We start from the raw sequence: 26,435 nt of genomic DNA, 5'->3' as shown, positions 1-26,435 counted from the left end.
TCTCAACGTTGTACATTTAGCATGCCCTGAAAAGTGCATACAGAAAGAAATGGAAAGGGAAAAACGTACGAACAAGCAAACACAAATGAGCAACATAAATAGTTGTGTAGAGAGCAAGACACGGACAGTGAGAGAGGGACAGGTATAGATAGATACGCAAGCATACACAGGGAAGGACAGAGATAAAGCAAAACAAGGGCAATGAGAAAGGCTATACAAATAACTGAACAGAGACAGTAGAAGATGGACATATACACAGAAACAAAGAAACAGAGGTATGTTGCATTATTGTCACGGGATGACCACTGTCTTTATAACGTAGAAAACTCGGTATTTCACTGAGTTGAAGCTCTATCATAGAGCTATCTGCAGAGCAAGAGCTGCATTCTACGCTCATGAATTTGCTACCAGCCCCAATCCTTCTAAATTGATTTTCAAGGTACTGAAGCACCTTATGAAAAACAGATCCTCATCAGAGGTGATTTGCACAGATTCGCACTGTGATAAATTGGCCTCCTTTTTTGTGGAGAAAGTGGAAAAAATCTATCATGGGTTCGACACACTCCACCAGGATCGACTGGCTTCTACCCCTGTCACGACAGATCTTGAGCCTTTGGCCATTCTACCTGAACTGTCTATTGAGGCCTTTGACAGGTTCAGCCTTAAGGTCAAGTCAGGCTCTCCTACGGACCCGTTAAAGCCAGCCTTTATTAACACACTTTCCCCGCTGTGCCGTGACCCCATATTGAATCTCATCAATATGTCATTGTCTTGTGGAACGGTACCCGCGGCTTGGAAACAGGCAGTGGTCACTCCGATATTAAAAAAAACCAACTCTGACCCCCGATTGCCAGAAAACTATCGACCTATCTCCCTGTTGCCCTGGATCGCCAAAGTAACTGAAGCCCATGTCAACTCTGTTCTGTCCGAGCATCTGGTTCGTAACCAGATTCTGGATTCCAGTCAGAACGGCTTCCGGTCAGGACACAGTACCGAGACGGCATTACTTTACATCACGGAACATCTTCGCCAGGTACTTGACTCAGGTCATACTGCAGCGCTTATACTATTAGATCTAAGCGCTGCCTTCGATACTGTGTCCCACCGTATACTTATCCAACGCTTACAGGAGGCGGGAGTGACGGGTGTCGCTCTCCAGTGGTTTCGGTCTTTTCTGGCAGACCGCTCCTTTAAAGTGGCTATACCACCTGGTCAATCTGCCACCTATCCTTTGGAGCTCGGGGTACCACAGGGATCTTCGTTGAGCCCGACAATGTTCAACCTCTATGTGAAACCGTTGGCTGGTGTCGTCAAACAGTGGGGTCTCACGATGGCCTCATATGCGGACGACACACAGCTAGCGGTGACACTTAGTGAAGACCCTGAGGTGGAGGCCCCCAGATTCCGTGCGGGTCTCTTGGCAGTAGCCGGTTGGCTTCGCACCAACTGCCTTCAGCTGAATGCCACCAAAACGGAGGTGTTGGTTTTAGGGAAGCACGCGGAGTTATGGGGAAATCAGTGGTGGCCATCGGAGCTTGGTGTCACTCCTATTCCAGCCGCTGGAGTGAGAAATTTAGGAGTATGGGTAGATTCTGCGCTGACCTTCAGAGATCACACCAAGAAGGTGGCTGCCACGTGCTACGGAATTTTGCGTGGTACTAGGCCGGTCTTAAAGTACTTTGATCCCCCTACCAGACAGCTTGTAGTCCAGGCCTCAATACTTTCTCGGCTGGACTACGGCAGCTCTTTGCTGTTAGGGGTGAATCAAGCGGAGGCCTCTAGGCTCCAAAGAGTACAAAACGCCGCGGCACGAGCCATTGTGGGCTTTCCCAGACATTGTTCAGTGTCTGATACCATCACGGCCTTGCACTGGCTTCCGGTCAGACAGCGAATTAAGTTCAAGGCGCTGTGCCTGGCCTTTAAAATTCTGAAATCTTTTTCGCCGCCGGCACTTGTCCCTCTTCTCACGCCCTATATGCCTTCGAGATCCTTGAGATCGGAGGGGCTTCATCTGGCCATCTGTCCACGCTTCAAGTTGAGCAGAATGGGTGGCCGCTCCTTTAGGGTGCTAGCGGCAGGCCTATGGAATTCGCTCCCTGTGCACATTCGAGCTCTTGAAGATCTGCTCACCTTCAGGCAGGCGATTAAAACCTTCTTGTTCCCGGTATCTAGTTAATTTCTTTTCTTTTACTGTGTGTTATGTTATAGCATCTGTCAAAGCGCCAGGACGCCCCTTTGCTGGGGCAGCTGTGCGCTATAAAAATACCAAATAACATAACATAACATAACATAACAAAAAGACACTTGGGGGCACCCGCTGAGCAAGACAACAGCTCCATACACAAGGGTTCAATAGTATATAAAACAACACTTTCAAACATATATACAAAATAATTCACTGTCAGCAAATGTAGTGTGACATGTTTTAATGCAAGGATTTTTAAGCTCACAACAACACAATTTTAAGTCACTCGAAACAGAGTATGTCAAAGTTCCCCCAAAAAAACTTTACCGCTCTGTTACATATACTGAATGCCTCTGGTCTGTTAGCGGGAAGAAATGAAAATAAAACGTGAATGTGCGGCAGAGAAACTGAAAGACACTGCGCTAATTAAAAACAGATGGCGCCCTGTGCGCCACTGCTCGCTCCCGCAAGGTGGATGCTGTGGGAGGAAACATTTGCTTAACCCCTTCGATGCGAGTGACGGAGCGGTTCCGTCATGCGCGTCGGTTGCGCTGTGCGCATGACGGAACCGCTCTGTCACATCCCTGCCCGCGCACGGAACCTTCAGCACGGCGCGGTAATCCGCGCCGCGCTGAAGGGGTTAAAAAGGTGGGACATGTACCCGCCTTTGGCCAATTGCATGCTTTCTTTTTGGAAAGAAACACGCAAAGGCCAATACAATTGATGCAAAAAAAAAAAGCCATCCGCACGAGTTTCAGTAAAATCCTGAGTGATTCCAAGAGGTCATCTCCTAGGGTAGCGCATGCACGCTGCGCTAGGCTCAACCTAATAACTTAATTAAAGGGCAAGGCTAAGGAACTCTTGAACATATACTGCTGATCCAGCGCCCCTGTGTGACTTGTGCTTGTGAGCGCGTGGGAGAGGGACGACTAATGATTGAGTAAGAAAGGAGATCCCTTATAATTGTGGCCCCACTCTTACTCGTTAGTGACAATAGCCCTGTCTTGCTCCTCCTCATTACTGATGTGATATGTACACCAGCAGCTGTGTTTGTGTGTCTGCTGTTTCCCTGGTAACCAAGCAGTGATGCTACAGGGAGGCTCCAGCAGTAGATGACTCAGTATTTCACTCAGCAGCTATCAGTGCAGCACTCACTCTGACATTCTGCCCAATAGGCCTTTGAAAGGTTTTCAAGGGGCTACACTGACTGAGTTATATTGCTTACACCCTGGCCTCCAGAATAAGCGCTAAAAAGGCGGGTTAGTCAATTTCCTATTTTTGCAGTATTTTATTTTTGCTGTTTTTTACAACGCGGCTTCGACCCGAAGTTATTGGAGCGCTTTACATGAGCACCAGTTACTTTACACAAGGGCACATTAATTTTTTGAAGGCACAGGGATATGAAGTGATTTGTCCAGAATCTTAGAATGTGAACTAACAATGAGGCTAGATCCTGGTTCCCCAGTTACAAAGTGGGCAGCTCTGGCCGTTCGCCACATCCTCTCATTTTGATTTCACCTGTCTTGTCAGGTTCTGGGCATCAGTGGAGAGGTAGAGGATCCGTGTGTCAGCGATATCACGACAGGCGGTAGCAGTGATGCCGTGATTGATCTTGCGGTATGTCCGACATTATAGAGAGGTGTTCCCTTTTTCCACCAGTTAAAGGGATGGCCATGGTGTGTACCACAGCCTATACAGGATGCATAGCTTTGCCTTTAGGCATGGCCGGAGACTTAGAAAGTACCCGTTTAAACAAACAAAATGATATGAGGGAATCATGCATCTTCTAAATTCACATTCAAAGCAACACACGGATTTCCTCAATTCAATTGTCAGTTTTACCTGAAAGATTAATAGTAGTGATACCCCTGTCTTTGGTCTTTCTCCTCAGCTGTAGCATGCAGAATGTATTGTAGTGCATTGTAATTGCATTTATGTATCACTTACTATACCTGAAGCTCTTGATAGAGGGCAGCACACTCCTCTGGTAGTTGTGTCATCTTTGCACTGGTTCCCTGTTGACAATTCTTGTCGTGTAGTTCCTATAGTGCCCCTGCAGGACCTGTGCGTTTGGATAACATAAACTGTAGGATTGATGGCAGACTAACTCTGAGCACCCCTACCGAATATGTTAGCCGTTTTTTGCATTAGCTAGCTCACAGTGCCGCTAGTGTCTACTCTTCCTGGGGAGAGATTAGTTTCTGGCAACCTTAGATCATGACAACCCTGATCCCTCAAGATTGTGGAAACAATGTACTACTTTTCGCTCAGTTACTCGTGCTCGTTTAGTTTATCTCCAGAGATACACAGAATAAACAGTCTGGGCATTTCAATAAAGGCTTATTGAACAGTTGTTATTCTTGTGTAAAATATATGAGTTCCAACAACCATTAGACAGTAGCAGAGATATATGATTAGCAGTATATAAATATAAAAGGATAGTGCAGTTCTACCATCTTGCAATAAGCATGAATAAATACATGACTATAAAATGCATGATAAAAGTGTGCGTACTCCTACTGTGCCTATTTAGATGTACCTAAGTGTACCTAGCATATGAGTAGGTGTGGAAGCCAAGAATCCCTCTAGGATTTTGTCGAATCCCATTACCTGAATTGTGAGAATGTCGGAGCCCTTCTTGGTCTCGAGTTGGACACCCGGCAAGGGATGTTCAGACCACTGTCAGCTGGAGCATCTGCATGCAGGAGCCTCAGCATCTCTTGTCAGTGTGTCGGCCAGAAGTCTCTGTTCCCTCTAATTAATGATAGTAGGAGGTGCTGTATTTATACAGAAAAGTATATAGAGTCCCTTTGTCCCTTGTTCTTGTGTCAGCCATTGTTGGGCACGAGGATGACGTAGGAGATGAACCTTGTGCGTAGATATTAGGAAGGTGGTGTATAGCCCCTGCCTGGTTTCCAAGTAGCCTCATGAATATTCATTCATGCAGTGTCAGTCTAAAGATGAAGTCATAGAACAATATTGTTCAGGAAAAACCCTCCTTCTGCACCCAGGCCTAGAACTAGGTAAAAGGTTCAGTCCATAAAAAGCGTTCAATCCTTAAAAGTCTTGTTACTGTGTAATGTAGGGGAGATGATGTAAGTGAAAGGGTATGATGTTCCCTGGGCCTAGATTAAGGTACCTAGGGGAAACATAACATTCTTGGGGGGATCAGTTTCCTCACTGCCAGAAAGCACAGAGTGATTTTCAGTGTATAGACAGGGTCGAATGTGTTTAATCTCCTGCAGCCAGCTGCACACAAAGTCAGGGACGGGGACTCAGGAAGAGTGTCTGAAAGCTAATTAATTTCTTGCTAATCCATTAGGGTGGAGAGCAAACTGCAGAAGGCCTCCTTGGGGGGCTGTACAGTGCCTCATCTTTCCCATTGCACCCTCATGCCTGGAGCTTGCCGTAAGTGCAGTGTGCAGCACCGCAAAGTGTTTTGTGTAGTACAGTGGTGTAGTGCTGTGTGAACACTGGTATATCTCCAGCATTGTTGTATGTATGGTTTGTGTGCTATATCGTTGAGTGTCAATGTGTGGTGTGTGTGAGACAACACTGTGTGGTATAGGCCTCCACTGATGTCTGTTGAGTGCATCATCGCTGTGTGCAAGGTGTTTGCTTGTGTGTGGGAGACAACACTGTGTGCCATTGGTAGCCATGCCTCACACTGTGTGCCTCTCACTTTGAAGTCAGTGAAAGAAAAGTAAATAGGCACCTGACTTTCAAGTTTTGAAAATGTTTTTAAATCACAGCAAATGTTACGAGATAAGAGCAAGATTTACAGGCCTGTTTAAAGAAACTGAGGCTTTGGAAGGATACTGTAAATAAGGTTTGGGCAACAAGATGGACCCTCATTCCCACTCCTGCTAAGGCTAGGCTTCACATAAGGCGGCCGATTCCGATGGCCGGTTGGACAGCTGTCCGTAGCCTTACCGTGCGACCGACACGTACCCGGAGCCGGTCCGTCCTGTAGAGTAAGTACGATGCGCATAACTGCCAAAAACACTACCGACAAGTAGTCTGTGAATCAAGCCCTATTCTCCATGCGAGAAATAACTCCTAAAGAGGAACCGAGTCGCACGGAAGCAGTATACATAGCAGTTTCCGGCATGACAAGTACGATGCGTACTTCCTACGTGCCGAACTGGTCATCACATACGGCACGTCACAGCATCCGGAAAACAAGCATATCAGCTACGATTCGTGCCACAAATCAATTCACGGCTACGAGACGGACCAGCTTGCAGTGGGTACGAGACGGAGCAACAAGCAGCGTGTACGACACAAACACATCATGAATCCCATCGCGCAGGTCATACCAGTACTCTACATCTATGACCGGATCAGGGACCGACGCCGACGGCGCAGGCGGTAAGTCAGACACGTACATGCAAAATGGCACACACACACAGGGGATTCACATCCTGGCCACTAACAACAGCCGACCATAGGGCTTGCATGGCCAGCATCACTAACACCCACACCCATAGGTGGCCTGTTGCCCATCACAACTGCCACCCCCATCCATAGGGACTATGTTGCCCATCACCCCTGCCACCCTCACTCACAGGGCTTATGTTGCCCATCACCCCTGCCACCCCCACTCACAGGGGACCTGTTTCCCATCACTACTGCCACCCCCACCCATAGGGACTATGTTGCCCATCACCCCTGCCACCCTCACTCACAGGGCTTATGTTGCCTATCACCCCTGCCACCCCCACTCACAGGGCTTATGTTGCCCATCACCCCTGCCACCCACTCCCATAGTGCTTATGTTGCCCATCACCCCTGCCATCCCCACTCACAGGGGACCTGTTGCCCACCACTACTGCCACCCCACCCATAGGACTATGTTGCCCATCACCCCTGCCACCCCCACTCACAGGGCTTATGTTGCCCATCACCCCTGCCACCCCCACTCACAGGGGACCTGTTGCCCACCAACCCTTCCACCCCCACTCACAGGGCTTATGTTGCCCATCACCCCTGCCACCCACACCCATAGTGCTTATGTTGCCCATCACCCCTGCCCCCCCACTCACAGGGGACCTGTTGCCCATCACCCCTGCCACCCCCACTCACAGGGGACCTGTTGCCCATCACTACTGCCACCCCCACCCATAGGGACTATGTTGCCCATCACCCCTGCCACCCCCACACACAGGGCTTATGTTGCCCATCACCCCTGCCACCCCCACTCACAAGGGACCTGTTGCCCATCACCCCTGCCACCCCCACTCACAGGGCTTATGTTGCCCATCACCCCTGCCACCCACACCCATAGTGCTTATGTTGCCCATCACCCCTGCCACCCCCACTCACAGGGGACCTGTTGCCCATCACCCCTGCCACCCCCACTCACAGGGGACCTGCTGCCCATCACTATTGCCACCCCTACCCATAGGGACTATGTTGCTCATCACCCCTCCCACCCCCAGTCACAGGGCTTATGTTGCCCCTCACCCCTGCCACCCCCACTCACAGGGCTTATGTTGCCCATCACCCCTGCCACCCCCACTCACAGGGCTTATGTGGTCCATCACCCTTGCCACCCCCACTCACAGGGGACCTGTTGCCCATCACTACTGCCACCCCCACCCATAGGGACTATGTTACCCATCACCACTGCCACCCCCACTCACAGGGCTTATGTTGCCCATCACCCCTGTCACCCCCACTCACAGGGGACCTGTTGCCCATCACCCCTGCCACCCCCACTCACAGGGGACCTGTTGCTCATCACCCCTGCCACCCCCACTCACAGGGCTTATGTTGCCCATCACCCCTGCCACCCACACCCATAGTGCTTATGTTGCCCATCACCCCTGCCACCGACACTCACAGGGGACCAGTTGCCCATCACCCCTGCCACCCCCACTCACAGGGGACCTGTTTCCCATCACTACTGCCACCCCCACCCATAGGGTCTATGTTGCCCATCACCCCTGCCACCCACACCCATAGGATGGGTGATGCGCAACACATCCAGCATACACAGTGTGTAGTCTGTGACAAATGCCCACAACAGTGATTATGGCTACGAGCATACAAAGTAAGTAACATCACATGTGTAACCAACACATGAGTGTGACATACACAAGGCAAGCATCACCATAGCACTGTGTCAATGTAAAAAGAACACCCCCTCACTGTGTAAAGCAGAAGTTTAGTGGGGGCTCACAAAATGCAGCAGATGTGGAGCATTGTGGTGATGGGGACCAAACCCCCCTCATCACATTGACCAAAAGGTAAGTGTCATCATGGTCAAAGCTGTAAATACCAACAGCATGTATGATCCCTGCTCCCAACACATCAAACACTTCTGGGGCAAACTAGTGGTTGTGTCCCATACACACAGAGATGTGGTGAAGCTAACAGTGCAGTGAAAATATAACACTCTCGGCCATGTGCAGACAAGCACCACACATGGGGGCTGACAATGCACACAGCGTACAATGACATAACAGCAGAAGTGAGCATCACCAAGCATGCACACATCTCGAAAAAAGACACACCAATCAAAACAACATGTGTAGACTGTAGGTGTCAGCTCACAAACTCACATTCCATGCCAGCAATGGCACCCAACAACCAGGATGAATGTGCACAATGATGTGAAATGACTCACAGGGACAGCATGCAAAATCACAGAAACAGCATCCAGACCAAGGGCCACAACAGCAATACCAATGCACTGGCGCAGATGCACAAACAGGCACACTCACACTGCACTTCAGACACAACATGTGTGTGTGTGTCACAGTATCCCCAGGCAACTTCACAACACATGAGGGGGGCTGAACTACAGTGACACAGATGTGTACACAGTGCCATACAAAAGTAAACCATCATTGGGACACCCTCAGTGGGCAATCAGGCGTTGGGAGATGAGAGGAAGCACAACAGACACATGTGACACAAGCTGGAATGAACACCAACTAACACAGCAAGAGACTGACACACAACACCACTACCCCCAGGGACCAGACAGTGGGGTGACACAAGCATGCATGACACCTCCACTGTGATGACAAAGGCAGATGTCGTACAAACTGGGAAACCCAGACATGTGTCCTGTGCCACAAACGTACATCACACCTACACAAACACAAATCACTCAGCATGGCCCCTCATCCATGGACAAACGGGAGCTAGGGGACCATCCATGCAAACATTCACATCAGTCCACCCTCAACACCACACACCTGAACTGCAATAATGTGTATCTGTGAAGTCCACATGGACAGGTGACATTGCACATGCACCCATGACAAACACAGGAATGTTGGCAGGAACTAAGGTGCACACACACATCACACAAGGACTGTTTACAACCCTGGGGAATGACAGACACACTGCACAGTATGTTGTACATGGCCATGACCTCAAAGCTCATGTAACCTTCAGAATCCCTGCCACAGTCCCAGGACTATGCAGATGCCAAGGAGAAACACAAGGCACACATGCTGACATCTGCCAGCATTGCAGCCGGGAACCCGACAAGTGGGAGCAGTCACACACACATACAAATGCCTCAATCACTGAAAACTACCACCTATGGACAACTACATGATATTGCGAACAAACAAGTGCCTTGAGGAACCCTGACTGTGTCCCATCTGTGTCTGACAACATCATCACCACTCAGAACTGGCAGATCAGAATGATGATACACCAATTAACAGTAGTGTGTCATGCACCCACACATCTGGTAGCCCATTGGAAAAGTAGTGGGATTAACCCAGGACCACTCAGGGAATCCTTTAATTGCGAACCTTGCCTACCTGCCAGGGGACCCTCATTTGCTGTTCTGCTGCTGGCGTTGTTATCGCCGTTTCCTGGGTGCCTCTTAGCTGTGTGTCTCCCCCGCCGCCGCCACCACCTTTCGCGGCCGAGAGAGGGGGGAGACTACAGCACCCAGAGTGCTTTGCGGGCCCTGACGCCCTACACGCGCCCAGAGGCGCATAAAAGAGCGTCGCTCCTTTCGGAGAGCGGGAAACCTTTAATTGCGAACTTTGCCTACCTGCCGGGGGACCCTCATTTGCTGTTCTGCTGCTGGCGTTGTTATCGCCGTTTCCTGGGTGCCTCTTAGCTGTGTGTCTCCCCCGCCACCGCCACCACCTTTCGCGGCCGAGAGCGGGGGGAGACTACAGCCCCCAGAGTGATTTGCGGGCCCTGACGCCCTACACGCGCCCGGAGGCGCATAAAAGAGCGTCGCTCCTTTCGGAGAGCGGGAATCCTTTAATTGCGAACTTTGCCTACCTGCCAGGGGACCCTCATGTGCTGTTCTGCTGCTGGCGTTGTTATCGCCATTTCCTGGGTGCCTCTTAGCTGTGTGTCTCCCCCGCCGCCGCCACCACCTTTCGCGGCCGAGAGCGGGGGGAGACTACAGCCCCCAGAGTGCTTTGCGGGCCCTGACGCCCTACACGCGCCCGGAGGCGCATAAAAGAGCGTCGCTCCTCCCGCGTCGTGGGACGCGCCGGGCTAAGCCCGGGACAAGGGCGGGACCGTCTGTGGCCGTCCGGGGCCAAAGGAGGCCGGGCCCTGCCCCCTGTGTTTACGTTGGAAGCTGCCCGTGTGGAGGATTTTCCTGACTCATCCACTGGAATTCGAGACTCTTGCATCCTGGCCCGGTATTCAGGTTGTTCATACCCTTAGTGTTATGTATGTGATTTACTGCTGCTAGGCGGGCCTGAGGAGTCCACCGTGAGGTTCTGCTCTGACATTGTACCCTCTAGACACTTTACCCGCGTCTTAGGCCTTAGTACAAACAAGTGGGGCAATGCTTACTAGACTATGGTTAAGTCAAAGAACCACCAATCAAGGTTAGAGGGAGGGGTAAAGGGAACCCTGGACGCTTTTATTATACGTGCAGAGTCATTGTTAGCTCATGAGATCCAACTGACTGAGAAGCGGCTCTCGCTGGATTCCCTAATTGCAAATAAACGGTCCTCGCTGGGCAACATAGCTCTTTGCCCCACGCCTGGCGGAGGAGCCCGTCTATCTCAAACAACACAAGTCCATCTAACCCAGCCCCATTCCTCTGACACACCATTGCTGGCAGAGTGTAGTTCACAGGGGGACTCAGACACATTAGGCCTAACCGTAACAGACCTCATCAACAAAGGTAGCCCGAGGCAATTGTCCGCCAATACCAACCCCCAGCCGGCTATTGATCATAACACACTGGGAGGAGAAGAGCTAAGGGGGGCGTCCAACACACAACGACTAGCGTCTAATATCGAATCCACTCAGCCTCCCATTAGTGAAGTTATTACACGTTCCAAAAGATCCCAACTAGTGATTGGGCACCTAGATAGTGGCGGAACGCTCGCAGCAAATCGCCCCAGCAAGTCTAGCCGTAGAGGGCAAACTAAGCCTACTAAAGGAGGTAACTTAAACCCCGATAATACAGTATGCTCAGATTGTCATAACACAAACAGGGAGGTGGGGCTGCATGACATCATCACAGCTTTTGGGGAAAAAATGGAACAGCTTTTATCTCAACATTTAGACCCAGTCATGACAGCAATTCTAAACTTGGTGGAGAAAATTAGTAGGTTGGCTGATCCAGCTAGTGGACAGCCTCCCGGGGCCAAACCACAAAGGAGGGAGGAGGAGCCAGCAGTGGCTGATTGCGGGAATAAGGCTGCTACTAATTCAGACCCCGAGCTTAGAGACCACAGGGAAACATACCTGGAAAATGGGAATATAAGAAACATGGCTAGGAGAGTTGGTTGGATTGGAAAAACCGAGAAAAAATTTGCGGGCGACTGTGTGATTGTCAATTTTAGGCACCCCGAGTTAGTCAGAGATCTGCTTGATAATCGCCATGAGGAGGGAGGTAACGGGTCCTGTATCAGGATGTTACCCCTGCATTTCTTTTACAGGAATAGAGCACCAGATACTGGGACGAGATGGCAGGGGTCAGGGGTAGTCATGAAAAGAAGGGAAGAGGCTCATAGTAATGTAATGAATGATTTGCCCCACTTTCAAGTTTGTCCGCCCTGGACGAGCAAGATTGACTGAAGAAATCAGGGAACGGGGAGTATGAGATAGAACCAGATACTCACTGCACCACTGGAGAAATACATCCTCTAGGGGCACTTGATCTGGTATTGGGGATATCTGACTCAGACCTAGTAGCTGGCAACGCAGGAGTGTTGGAGAGTGAAGTTGAATTCATGACACCATCAGTCAACAGTTTAAATATGCGTACTACCCCAAGAAAGTTGCCCGGAGCACTCAAGGGTCTAGACTTAAACCATAAAGAACTGAGGTTGATTTCCTGGAACATTGCAGGACTGGCAACCAAGATCCAAAATTCGGACTGGCAAGATTTTATTAAAAAACAACATGTCATTTGCCTCCAGGAAACATGGGAAACAAGCATTAATGCATCATTCCTCGAAGGCTATAAATCGTCTTTTGTTGCAGCCAGGAAATCACCTTTGGGTCGCGCCAAGGGAGGGTTAATCATGTATGTGGCGTTGGCACTGCCTGGGAGGTGGGTAGACTTGGGATGGGATTCAAGCTGTCTCCAGGGAGTAAGATATACAACTAAGGGTATAAAGATTATTTTCATACATTTTTATAATGCAGGACAATCTATGTTAAATTTGGCTGAGCTGGAGGAGAGGCTGACTAGCTTAAATGATACAAGGGATGCAGGCACCCAGTTAATCCTTATGGGGGATTTTAATTGTCATCAGTGCCCCCACCTGAAATGGGAAGGTGGGAGGTGGGATGCCTGTCCCTCTACTAAGGGTTGGCACCCGGAGCACTCCAGAGAGGATCTGGCACTAAGTAGAATTGTCAGCAAGTTTGCACTAACTCACACGATGGACATGATTGGGTGTGGGACACCTAATACATTGACTCCGTCCTTTAAGGGGAGAGGAAATGATTCAATTATTGATTATATCTTCATATCCACTGTGCTAGAAAGTAGAGTAGGCCATTTTGAGATAGTGCCAAGTGTGTTCAGCGACCATAATCCCCTGGCACTGTCACTGGCGGACACACTTGGTATCAAAGTGGCTGATATGATCACCGTGGGCGAATACAAAGCTAGGGATCAGGGGAGGAGAATTAAATGGAGTAACATTGATGGTGATGAACTCCATAGAGCTCTCCTCGCCAATGCTGAGAATTACACCTGGAGGTGCCTAGACCCTAAGGTAGAGGGGACGGACCTAATTGTAGCGTTCAAGAGTACTGCTCAGCATATAGATAGCCTTCTAAGAAGAAAACCCAAGCCCCAGGTTGATTTTCGCCCTAGATGGTTTGACAAGAACTGTTCAAAGGCCCATAGGGACCTGAAGTTGGCACTAATAACGGTCCCAAAGGATAAAGGAAACATTGCCGCATGCAGGAGTCGCTATAAAAAAGCGACCAAGTTGCGGAAAACTTCCTTACAAATTGAAGCATGGGAATCGTTAAGAGAGGCAGCTGAGCTCAGAGACATTAGCAGTTTCTGGAGGGTAATAAATGCCCCGTGTTTTCAACCTCCAAACAAACCTCAAGTGGCGTCTCATATTTTGCCAGAAGCGTGGGAGGCGCACTTCATTAGCTTGTACAACCGCCGGGAATTGGAAGTGCAGTCAACCCCAGTCATAGGACTTCCCACTTGCGCCTGGATACCCATCACGGTGGATGAAGTTCAATTGGGCATATATGGCCTAGTAGTGAGAAAGGCGCCAGGGCCGGATGGGATACCTCCAGATCTATTTAAAAGCCAGCCAGACCTCTGGGCCCCCATTTTAACTAGGGTGTATAACACAGCTATTGAGGTTGGTATGCCTAGATCCTGGTCTACGGCCGTTATTGTGCCCATATTCAAGAAGGGTAATAGAAATGACCCACAATGTTATCGCCCAATATCCCTAATAGATGTTACGGCGAAAGTCTTGGGGAGAGTCATTTTAAACCGCTTAATGATATGGGCTGAAGAAAATAACATTATCACGGACGTCCAGTATGGTTTCCGAAATGGGCGCTCCACAACTGATCAATGCCTTAACCTTTATCATCTGGTGGCAAAATATACCGTGGCCAGGGAAGGTACAGTGTATCTGGCATTCATGGACCTCTCGGCAGCTTTCGACTGTGTGAACAGAAGAAAGCTCTGGGAAATTTTGAGTGCCATGGGTGTGGACTCAGTATTGATCCACGCTCTGCGTATGCTCCACCAAAACACTACGGCACGGGTCAGATTCACTGACGAGGTTGACGTGACAGAGGACTTCCAGTGTCGTGGTGGGGTGAGGCAAGGATGTATCCTCGCGCCCTTCCTGTTCACGCTATACATTAATGGGCTCGACAAGGCGCTTGGGGCCTTGGAGGCAGATTGTCCCTGCATCGGGAGGAGAGGTATACCCGTCCTCCTATACGCAGACGACGCGGTCCTCTTGGCGCGTATGGGTAGGAGCCTGCAGGCCCTCATTAGTAGATTTGTCAGTTTCATGGCAGACCTTGACCTAGTTCCCAACCTCACAAAATCATACATTATGGAAGCGGGCAAAACCCCCCATAAGAACTGTGTTTTCACCATAGGTACACATAAACTTGAGAAGGTAAAACACTTTAAGTATTTGGGGATTGTATTCGGTAAAGATTTGAATTTTAAATCCCTTGTATGTCACAAATGTACCCAACATCTCAGTACGGTGGGGTCAATAATGAATTATGCACGCAGACTTGGTCGTTGGTCACCCAATGAAATAGCGCACCTATATAGTTCTGTCTGCTGTGCCAAAACCCTGTACGGAAGTGAGTTGTGGGGTTTCGCAAACGAGGGGAAAAATTCAAATGGAAGAAAACAAGTTTTTAAGGAGAATTTTGCAAGTGCCTCAAAGCACCCCTTCTTTTATAGTCCACGAAGAGCTGGGCATCTCTTATATTAGTGAGAGGGCTTGCCTCAGACCCATCATATGTTGGATTAAAATCTGGACAAACCCTGAGGCAGGCTTCAGTAGACAAATCTTGGAGGACTGTATGAAGGGGGACAAGGGGCTGCAAATACCCTGGCTCAAATATGTAAGGGACACACTAATTAGTCTGGGCCATGCAAATGTTTTTGATGCCCCCTCCACACTAGTCAACAGAGATAAGGTTGTCATAAAGGCAGACTTCTTACGACACTCAGCCAGCGCCAGAGAGGAAAGGGAAGGGCGGAAATGCACTGTAAGAGAACACCAGCTTACTAAAACTTGTGCGGGTATGGAATTTTACCTGTCTAATATACACAATAGACAGGATAGATTCCTGATGACAAGATTTAGGTTAAACCTCTTGCACCACATTCTATCAGTCCCCCCTGGCTTTGTTAGCAATGTAAGCACAAAAGGGTGTTGCGGCTGCGATCTACGATCTCCGCAAGATACCCTTCATTTCGTCCTAATATGTCCTTTCTATGCCTATCCAAGGACGCGGTTTTTAAAAACCATCCTGAAACGTTCGAAAATTAGATAGGTTAATGTGGCCCTCTTATTTCTCAAACTCTCCGTTGACCCATTTGTATTATTCAGCACTGTGCACTTTTTGCGACTGGCAGTCAGACTAAGAAACACTAGAGGAGAGGACTAATTGCCAGGATTGCTCCATTGTTTATATGAACACAAAAGTTGGTTTCCAGACTCAGTCTATACTAATTGTTATGAGAAAGTCGCAGATAATGGATTATAGTACCCGATTGTCCTGTTTTTAATTACCATCTATAGTGGGGTTTTATTATTGTTGACTTTTAGGGTTATTATGTATATTTGATTGTTGTTTTTAACAAAAGTATGATAATTTTTGATGTGTATCTTTTATGGATATTTTCAAATACCCGAATAAAGATATTTGAATTTGAATTTGAATTTGAATTTAGTGGGTTTAACCCAAGACCACTCAGCAAGCATCAACAACAGGAACATATCAAAGGAACACTGTCTGTGTATGAACAGGGATGTGGGGACACACACATGCACATACAACACACACCATGGGCCCAGGCCATGGCACTGGACAACAAACTAAGTTGAGGGGACACAACTCCTGTGGGAGCCCAGCTGTGTCAAACATATTCTCTGCAAGTCCCACTCATGTCTGCAAAACACTTGGTCAGTCAGCCATCAGTTATCACACAATGAAGGCTCTGGGCACAACAGCCTGGGCACGGGAGTCTCCCCTAAGTCATCTGCACATACCCAAAACATATGTCTAGCAAGTTGCACAGAGGACCCAGTTGCTCCTATTACAATGATGCCCACACCTGTAGGGCCAGTAGTGATGAGCACGAAGTGTGTGGAAGTGCCAATTTGGACAATGGGAAGCGCATCATATGTGCAGGGGTGCAAGCCACAGATGTGACCATCCCAATGAAATGCTCACAGAGAGATGTACACAAATAGTTGATCCAGACACACCCAGGTAGCTGCAAAGGATGACATGGATACCCACCAGAATAGGATACATATCTCATGGACCACAGAGAGTACCTCACATCAACACATCAGTATGCAACATTGTAAACCAAGCATTACAGATGCAAGGGCAAGTAAAACAACATCAACATGATGTGCAGCTAAATCAAGTTCACAGGGACAAAGAAAAAAGCGTTATTCAGCATATGAAAAGTGAAACGTCTGTTCCAACAAAAGGCCAAGGGCCAGTCCATGTCCAAATGAAAAGGAGTGAACTAGAGTGACAAATTCAGTATATGAAATTCTAAACGTCTGTGCAACCAAAAGGCCAATGGCTAGTCCATGTCCAAATGCCAAGGAGTGAACTAGAGTGACAACTGTCACACCTTGCTTGCCTGCACTGCTAAGGACCGGGGTCATCCCCTCGGAGGGGCATACATGGGGGCAGGCCAGGCACCGCAGGGACAGGATCAGGGTGCAGCAGAAGGAGGGAGTGAAGAGGTGGGGAATGCAGGCGAGACACTTGCAACTGCATTGGAGATGACTGAAGTGGTGGGTGCTGTCACAACTGTGGGGCACAAGTCAGATGGGGTGGGTGCCGGCACAACTTCAGTGGGCAGGTCAGATGGAGTGGATTGGCTCACCACTGCAGTGCCCAAGTCAGATGGGGTGGTCGTGGACTCCAAAGCAGTGCCTACATCCATTGGAGCGGAATGGGGGACAGGTGACGTCGGCAGGGAAGGGGGGGACACGGTTCCCACATCAGTAGCACCAACTGTCTGACCAGGTGTGGAGGAGCAAGTGCTAGGGGGGATGGCCTTAGCATTTTGGGGATGGTGTATCTGTGTGTGGGTGAACCCGGGGCAGGGAGTGGCAGGGGAACCTCTGGAGTGGTGGCCTGGGGGATGGAGGACGGAGACTTTGCCTTGGAGCTGCATGGTGGCGGGGGTCTTGCACTTCTTGCGCCGGGGGGACTTGTGGGTGGGCGTCTCGGTCTGACTGCGCCTGGGGGAGGGTGTCCGGGTGTGAGGGGCACTCACTTCTGTGTGTGGGGACTTCCTCTTCCCCTTGTAATCAGGATCTGCTGGGTCAGTGGGGAAGAGGCCAAGGTCACAGAGGAAGAGCTTCTGGGGGGATGGGGTTGCAGGTGAGGCAAGGGAAGAGGGCTGGGAGGGAGAGGTCTCGGAGGACTGTGGAGTGGTTGTGGATGACTGTGTGTGAGTCAGCAAACCAGCCCCTGTGAGTGTGGACTCAGTCCCCTGCGCTTGCTTGTGTGCACGTCTAGCCCTTGGTTTGGGGCTTTCTGTGCTTGGGACAGGTAGGGTGCTAGGAATCGTGGGTGGTGCAGGGGTAGGAGGGGTGCGGGACTCTTGGAGGAGGGACACTGCTGCCGTCAGAGAGGAGGCCACGGACTGGTTGGTCCTCTGTAGGGCAGACATGCCCAAGGAAATGTCCTCCATGAATGACACCAGTTGTGTCAACAGACCTGTGTGTGCATGGAGGACCTTCAGCAACGACATCTGCCCTACATGGATCTGGCGAAGTAAGTCCACAGACTCCTCACTCAGGGCGGCAGGGGACACAGGGGCAGGGGGTGCAGTGCCTGGCACAAAGGAGACATGCTCACAAACACGGGAGCCCACAGGGACCTCTGGGATGGGAGCCGATGGGAGGGGGGTGGTGGTGGCGGTGGTGGTGGCAGAGACAGCCTCACTAGCTGGTGTTTGGTGGCTGCTGACACCCGCCTCCACAGGGGAGTCATCCTCAGAGCTGCTGTGGCCTTCAGCTGGGGGGGGATGGTGCTGAAGACTCCTCTGTGTGGCTCAACTCGCGCTCCGTGCCACTGGGTCCACCTGACTCCTCTCCTTCTGTCCCTGTAAGGCTCTGTGGCTCCTCCTGGTCCGTGGAGCTGTCCTCTCCTGTGGCCGTGGATGTATCTGGATAGGAATAGGAAGTAACAGAACTACATCAGTCACCTGCACCAACTGCACACACTACAGTGAGTATATCACAACACAGGGCAAACCCTGGCATTATCATCTGAACACAACTCAAAGTGCCAACACTGTTTAGGATAAGACAATTGTCATTCTCAACATCAACCATGGCACACATATCCCTCCTTGAATTTCACACATATGTCCGTTGCATGTTGGATGCTAACACTCCAATGTGCCAACATGCACCACCCACACATTAGTTGTACATGCAAGTGAACATGTAGGAGTATGTCACTATACACACAGCATATCTCTTGCGACTGGCTCAGTACAGGTGTCTGGATGAAGGGATGGGCAGAGACTCATTTCACATGCTTGGGATGCATGCCAGCAAAACACACTATGATGTACTCATGTCCTGATGGGCAAGGCCACAATGGGGTGCATGGAGCACACTTGAACACAACGCAGGCTCACTCATTGCAAGTTTAATGCCATGGCACTGGGATGTCCTGAAAGTCAGACAACACTGTCTCCTGTCACAGGGGCAGGGCATCCAGACAACAACAATATGCACTGACTCACATTCCTAGCTCAGGGGTAAAGCTGACGCTGCAGATGACCGGCGCACTTGCCCACCCCATGCAAACAACACGTCCAGGACCCAGAAGACCCCACATCATGCAAATCATTCATATGAGTCTCAGCAAACACAAATACATGTACATTAACACATCACAGTCTGCCATGCATGTAACCCAGCTGCATGAGGGACACAGTTGCATACACCATTGTGCGCTGTCAGATGATCACACACCTATATGTCACACAGGTCTTGTCTCCCACACTCACATTGCAGATGTCATGCTGACCCTCTAAATCATGGACACCCCAGTTGTACGTAGGTACAAGCCACACCCTAATGACACAGAGGCAGACACCTGAGGGCACATGTGGAAATATGGATTTTTCTGATCAGTTATGTCCCCTATCTTGGACCCCAACGGTTCCATGTATAAATCACAAGTACATGTATGTTCCCTCCAGTTCCAGTTATGAAGACGCAAATACATGTGCGTCCACCGTTAACATGTCCTCTTTCAGATCCGCCATGAATGGGCCGGATATTCCATTCCTAAGTACGAAAGGCCACCGGCTTTATATGGTTCACTTATGCCATTTTACAGTTCAGGCGAGTAGGCCCTGATTCTGCCATCAAGCTTTTCCTGCCTTCTGCCTCTGAGAGCTCCAGTCTGAGCCTGCATCTGTATCCATGAACTTTGTCCTCATTCTCTGCGCGGCTCACGGTGCCTGACGTCAGCTCGCTGCCTGCCAAAAACTGTATTTCACCTTCGAAATTATCTGCTCCGCTCCCTGCCCAACGCATTCCTGTCTAGTAGTTTAAGTAAACAGTCTTCCAGCTACCAAGCAAAGGCCCGGCTTCTCTGTCTTTATGCAAGTAATTCATAGCCCTATTATTATGGAAGACTTTTGCCCTCGCATCTAGTGTAGACACTTAGACGCTTGTACACGCACTAACAGTCATTATAGTCAGTATAGAATAAGATTCTACTCTAAGAGACCTCTCTTTTGGATAACATAGTTCTTTAAACATAGGATGTTAGATATGATTTGGGATAAGGTTGACTTGACCCTCCAGACATCTGTCGCCACATGTAGAGTTAAATGTCAAATCCCCTTCACCCCCTAGTCGCACGTCAATCATACGTCATGCTGCTGCGCGCGCATTTCTGCCAAGTATTTCTGCTGACATTGCGAAATTCTTTCATGGAGCCACCCTATTATGACATCATACCTGATGACGTTCTTTAGTTACACCCAGTTATGCCCACTTTGGCTACGCATGTATGTTTTATCTACACTATCAATTGTTACGCCTCTTGCATTTGCTTCAATGTAATGCCTATTGTATAAAAGTGATTACTTATCAATAAAGTATGTACTTCACTTCCTGAACCTCCGTGGTGATGGAACCTGGAGTCAACGATTTCGAATCGTCCATTGGAATAAAGCCCATTCCGAACCTCTAATGTCACGGATTTTGCCTCTTATTTTACTGAGCTATATTTATTATTTTTCTGTATCAAATTAAGTCCCGGTAATTAAATTATTTACCACATGAATGGCGCCCGAATAGGGACACTTTCTCATCTCACGCGCCGGCGGTGCGTTGCAGGCCCGGTCTCCTGCCACAGCTGGACGGACAAAAACGCGTACCAGCAGGATTTCCTGTATCTCCCTCCGGTCAAGCGGGGGCGACTGAGGCTGCGATCAACACCCAGACGAGGCGGTGAGAAGTGCGAAGTATCCCGACCAGAGTCTAGCTGAGAGAGCAAGATCCGAGGTATATAGAGGCCCACCAAGTTCCGAAGTTCCGAGGTTCCGAGGTTTCCGATGTTCCGAAGATTCCGAAGTTTTCGAGTCGAGTCCAGTCCAGTTCAGTTCAGTTCCGTTCCGAGGCCTTCCGTTCCGAGCTACCCGGTGAGTACCATTACTGGGGAGGCGTTCTGGCGTGCACATAAGTTGTGCCGGTCCAGACGGGTTTGGGTACACAAATCCGGTCTGCACTGTTTTAGCGGTGTATCTGTACTGTTTAGCAGTATATCTAGTATATCAAGTATATAAATTCAGAATAATTCAGTTAAATGCCGAGGATTATGTCTTGTGATTAAGTTTTCTTAGATCGTCATCATCATTGTTGCTCATTTAAAACGTCAAATGTTAAATATGTTAATACGTCCTGCATATTGTGGTGTAAATGACTGTTCATTATTGTGTTTATTGTATTAAATTTGTTCAAGACCAAGTATCAGATCAGTTCTCAGTATGCCGCTCTTTTCGAAACTAAGACAGATCACAACTAGAAAAGGGGTACTCGAAGAAGCTGTTCCCATTCCTCCTAGGGACACTCCAGGGTACTTCATGTATCATAAACATGGCCTAGACGCCATATTATTTCTTGATCTATGGGTAGACTACACTAAGGAATTACCAGAAAGTCAGAGGTGGCCCGCAGCTGGGACCTGGGATGCAGATTGCATCGTGAAAGTAGAGGAAGAATTATGGAAAAGGAAAGCTAGACAATCACAGAAAGACGCCATTGAATTATGGCGTAAAGAATCGTATAGACGTACAGAAAAAGCACGTAGACAGGAAGAGAAGAGTAAGGAAAATTCAAATAAAGTCCGAGAAAATCTATTAATTGAAGAAGGTACACGAGTGAAATCAGAACAAGTAGACAGACAAAGAAATGCCCTTATGAATGGTATGTATCCCCTTCTGGCCGAGGGATTACCTAAGGCTACTCCGGAGATACCAAAAGACTTGCCACCCCCATTGTTCCCAATAAAAATGCATCCTAAGGGGCATCCTAGAACAGCAGAAGATGTTTTTCTTTCCTCATATTTAGATGAAGCAGCTCCCGAGTATGCTAACCCCGCCCCACATAGACCGTCTGCCGGGGAGGTTCAACGCCAAGATCCTGTATCTGTATCCCTACAGCATCAAATTCTGACACCAGTTCCGGCAAGCACATCTGTTTCCACATCTGTTCCTACAGCTACTTCTATAGCTGTGCCCACACCTATAGTTGCTGTATCGCGTTCAACGAATCCTTTCACGCCCGATACCCCAGACGGGGGTACCCGAGGTGCTACCAACATTTTTTCTACGCCACCCAGAATAAATAAACTTACTTTTCAAGAATCAGCACATCCACGTACCCCCAAACTCATAAATTCCCGCACGCTTAAGGAACTTCTTGTAGATTGTAGATATGACCCTGTGCCCGGAAAAGAGGACGAAATGATCATGGCATCACTACGTATCAGACGAGCTGCGGTGTATTTAGGAAAGCTACCAGGAATGACTATGCATCTAGATAATATATATCATTTTGTCCAAACAGGGCGAGATTCTGAATGTATTAACAGAGCTATGGAATACCAGAAAGTGGAGATACAGGGGGAACTGTTACGTTTCCTCATAAATTGTGTAATCAGAAATCAAGACCGACCGGGGGTAGATCCGGAAATAATGCAAACCCTTACCAGATGGAGCCAGAATATATCAGAGGGGAGACATGATAGGCAAAAATGTATAATAGCCATGTGCCGAAAGATCCGTAAAGAAATAGAACGCCTACACGAAGAGAGATTAACGGTAGATCAGTTCGAACAAAGCGAGGAGGAAGGATCAGGACTGCCCACAGGACAGTCAGAAACCATAGCCTATGTAGGTAGAGGAAGATCTTGTAATAGTACTAGATGTTTCACTGACCCGATACGTCCGATATGTCCAGATAATAACAGGAATTTCCAAACACCTATAATAAATCTAAGGTCCCCCGAGCATTCGTTCCAAGCCGCTGACAAATTACTCCGAGAACGAAGGGGTTATCATTTACTCGATTCTATGGATGAACAAGAATTAGCCAGGTCAGCCGTTCATTGGGCTGACAGTCCCGGAAAATATGGTGATGATACAGTAGCACACACATTTTTGAACCTCACCCCAGATGAACAGCGTTTAGCTGGGATTTATATGATTCAACAACTTCTTATACTTTATCAAAGTCAACATTCCGATCCTGGTCCGTTACCTGATATATTGACTGAATTACTCACGAATAGATGGAGAGGTTCAGGTACTAAGTTAATTAGAGAAATACTAGAATCAAGAAAGCAGTACATTCTTTTTGTATGCCCAGAACATGTCTCACTGCCCATCAAGGAAAGAACGACGTATTACATGGACAGACAGAATCCCTTACGAGAAGTACACCCAATAAAGGGCGAGGACAATCAGTTTAAACGTGTATATGTATATACGCCCATATCGAAAATAGAATTGTTAGAAATGAAGAAAGTGGTACCCAGTCATGACAAAGACCCAGCGGGTTTTCACCGAGAAATTAAAGACATGTTACTCATGGGAGAGTATACCTATCCCGACATTATGACAATATTAAAGGTATTAATGCCTGCTGGCATTTATGAGAAACTCAAGGAAAAAGAGTGGGAGGTAGGAGACCAAAAGATAGACTGGACAGCATTAGAAAATGAAGAAAGGGCCCGAGGTCCAGGTTCGGGGCTTGGGGATAAAACTAAAGCACTACCAGGTTTACTAGTACAGGTACTGCCACGTTTATTAACCACGAAAAAGGAAGACTGGGGTGCAATCTCAGCCTGTAAACAAAAGCAAGATGAAGACACTAGTGATTTCTATGCCCGATTCGAAAAATGTTTTGGTATAAATAGTGGTATAAAAGCAAGTAGCGAGTCATACCCACATCTGTTTGTGACAAAATTAGTTGAAAATTCCTTGCCCCAGGTGAAGAATCGAGTATTAAAATTCGAGAGTACCTGGCAAGGTAATACCCCATCACAAATGTTACAAATGTTACAGTACCATTACAATAGAATTAGAGAGGAACAAGAACATGAACAAAGACGCATGAAAGACACGAAAATGAAAATGCTAGTCTCTCAGACAGTTCCAGCTGAAGGTCATAAAAAGGGTACGACACAGTCCGGTGATTCAGCAGGACCTGTAAAAGGGACATGCAACTATTGTAAACAACCAGGTCATTACATACACGATTGCCCAGTCTTGAAGCGTAATATCGCCACAGGTAAAACACAAGAAAGACCACGGCCACCTAGACAGGATCAGAATGAACAAGGAGCACTGCAGCATGCACAGTCCATGCCAGCTCCACAACAGTCTATACAGTTTGTGCCAGCTGCACCAGCGCTGCCTGTTGCTGCCACACAAACCACGACACGACAGCTGTACCAGACCGCACAGTATGATTATCCTGATTATCAACGATACGCATGAACCAGCCTGGAGAGGGAAGTTGACTTACCCCTTATCGAGGTCCCTGTAGACCAAGAAGGACCTTATGTACATAGTGAATTATTAGGCCAAGATAGAAAATTTTTACTTGATACAGGGGCAAGTCGAACAACTATAAAACGTAGTGAAGTTCCAGGGGCACCCCTCTCAGGCTCACAGAATATTTCCCTTGGTTTTTCAGGAAAACCTATTATTAATGAAGTATCACAGCCTCTTCCACTTACGATAGGACCCTTAACCCGAACTACAGATTTATTGCTTACTAAATCATGGCCAGAAAACCTGTTAGGTATAAAAACACTGAAAGCTCTAGGAGCTATAATATGTTGTTCTCCGGAAGGAGTAAGATTGTTTTTACGTGATTTCAAAGGTCACTATGTGTCTCGAGACATGGATCCCCGACTGCAGACTTTACCTACACATTTATGGGCACAAGGCCCTACTGATGTGGGTTGCATGAATATTACACCATATCGGGTTACATTAAAGGCAGGAGTGGTACTACCACGAATGCGACAATACAAGTTACCCCCAGATGCTGTAGTGGCTTTACTGCAAATTATTGACGAGCTCATTGTCCAAGGAGTGGTTGTGGAAACAGACTCCAATGTATGTAATTCCCCGATAATTCCGATTCTTAAACGAACAGATCCAAAGGCTCCGCCAGTATATCGATTGGTTATTGATCTGCGCGAATTGAACAAATGCATTGTGCCACAATTCCCTGTGGTCCCAGATATCTCGTCATTACTGACAGCTATTGATTCCGAAGCAACATTCTTTACTGTAATTGATCTCAAGAATGCCTTTTTCAGCGTCCCAATAGATCCGGAAAGCCAATACTTGTTCGGATTTAGTTTAAATGGACGTAGCTTTAAATTCACACGCGCACCTTAAGGATTTACAGAAAGCCCCAGCATCTATAGCCAAGCACTGAAACGAGAACTTGACAGTATTCACATGCCAGACAACACTGCCCTGCTTCAATATGTCGATGATCTGCTGATCACCGCTAGAAGCGAACCTGAATGTGAGAAAGCATCACTGACAGTTTTACAATTTCTAGCCGAAAAGGGGCACAAGGTGTCCCCTTCTAAGCTGCAATTCTGTGTCCAGCGAGTTGTTTATCTTGGACACTCGCTGTCCAAGGAGGGAAGGCAGCTTACACCAGATCGCATCCAGCTAATTGCAAATATGCCAATACCCACGACACAAAAGGAGGTGCGGGCTTTCATAGGCCTCACTTCATATTGTAGGCAGTGGATCCCTCAGTATGCATTTCTAGCAAAACCACTCATTCAATTGACAACACAGGAGGCAGCCACATCGACTGTCCTCCCTTGGACTCAGGAACATACACACGTTTTTGAAAGTTTAAAGAAAGCTTTATGTCAAGCACCTGTCCTAGCAACACCATGTTACAATAAACAGTTTACACTCTTTGTTACAGAACGCGAAGGTACTGCCTTGTCAGTACTCACACAGGAACAAGCAGGATCACACAAACCATGTGCCTATTTTTCTAGTACATTAGATCCCGTAGCTCAGGCTTTGCCTGCATGCCTAAAATCAGTGGCAGCAACAGCCTTAGCAATCAGACAAAGCGATGCCATAGTATTAGGACATCCATTGACAGTACAAGTACCACATGCAGTAGAGGTTCTTTTGAACCGCACACAAACACAACACTTGACTATAGCACGACTCACCGGTTACGAATTAACATTGTTCCAACCACATATAGAAATTAGACGTTGTAACACATTGAATCCTGCCACACTTTTACCTGTAATCGGAACAGACCCACTAGCTCATGATTGTATTGATGTTATTACAATCACAACGAAACCCAGACAAGACTTGACAGACGTCCCATTGTCAGACCCAGACTTAACGTTGTATGTAGATGGTTCATGTATGAGAACAAGTACAGGAGAGTTAGTGGCCGCTTATGCAGTCACAACAGACGCTGAAATCATTGAAACAAATTGTATAAATACCTTGTCCGCACAAGCAGCA

Source organism: Triturus cristatus, chromosome 1_1 (genome assembly GCF_964204655.1).
Source record: "Triturus cristatus chromosome 1_1, aTriCri1.1, whole genome shotgun sequence".
Lineage (NCBI taxonomy): Eukaryota > Metazoa > Chordata > Amphibia > Caudata > Salamandridae > Triturus > Triturus cristatus.
Note: the sequence above shows the minus strand (reverse complement) of the source record.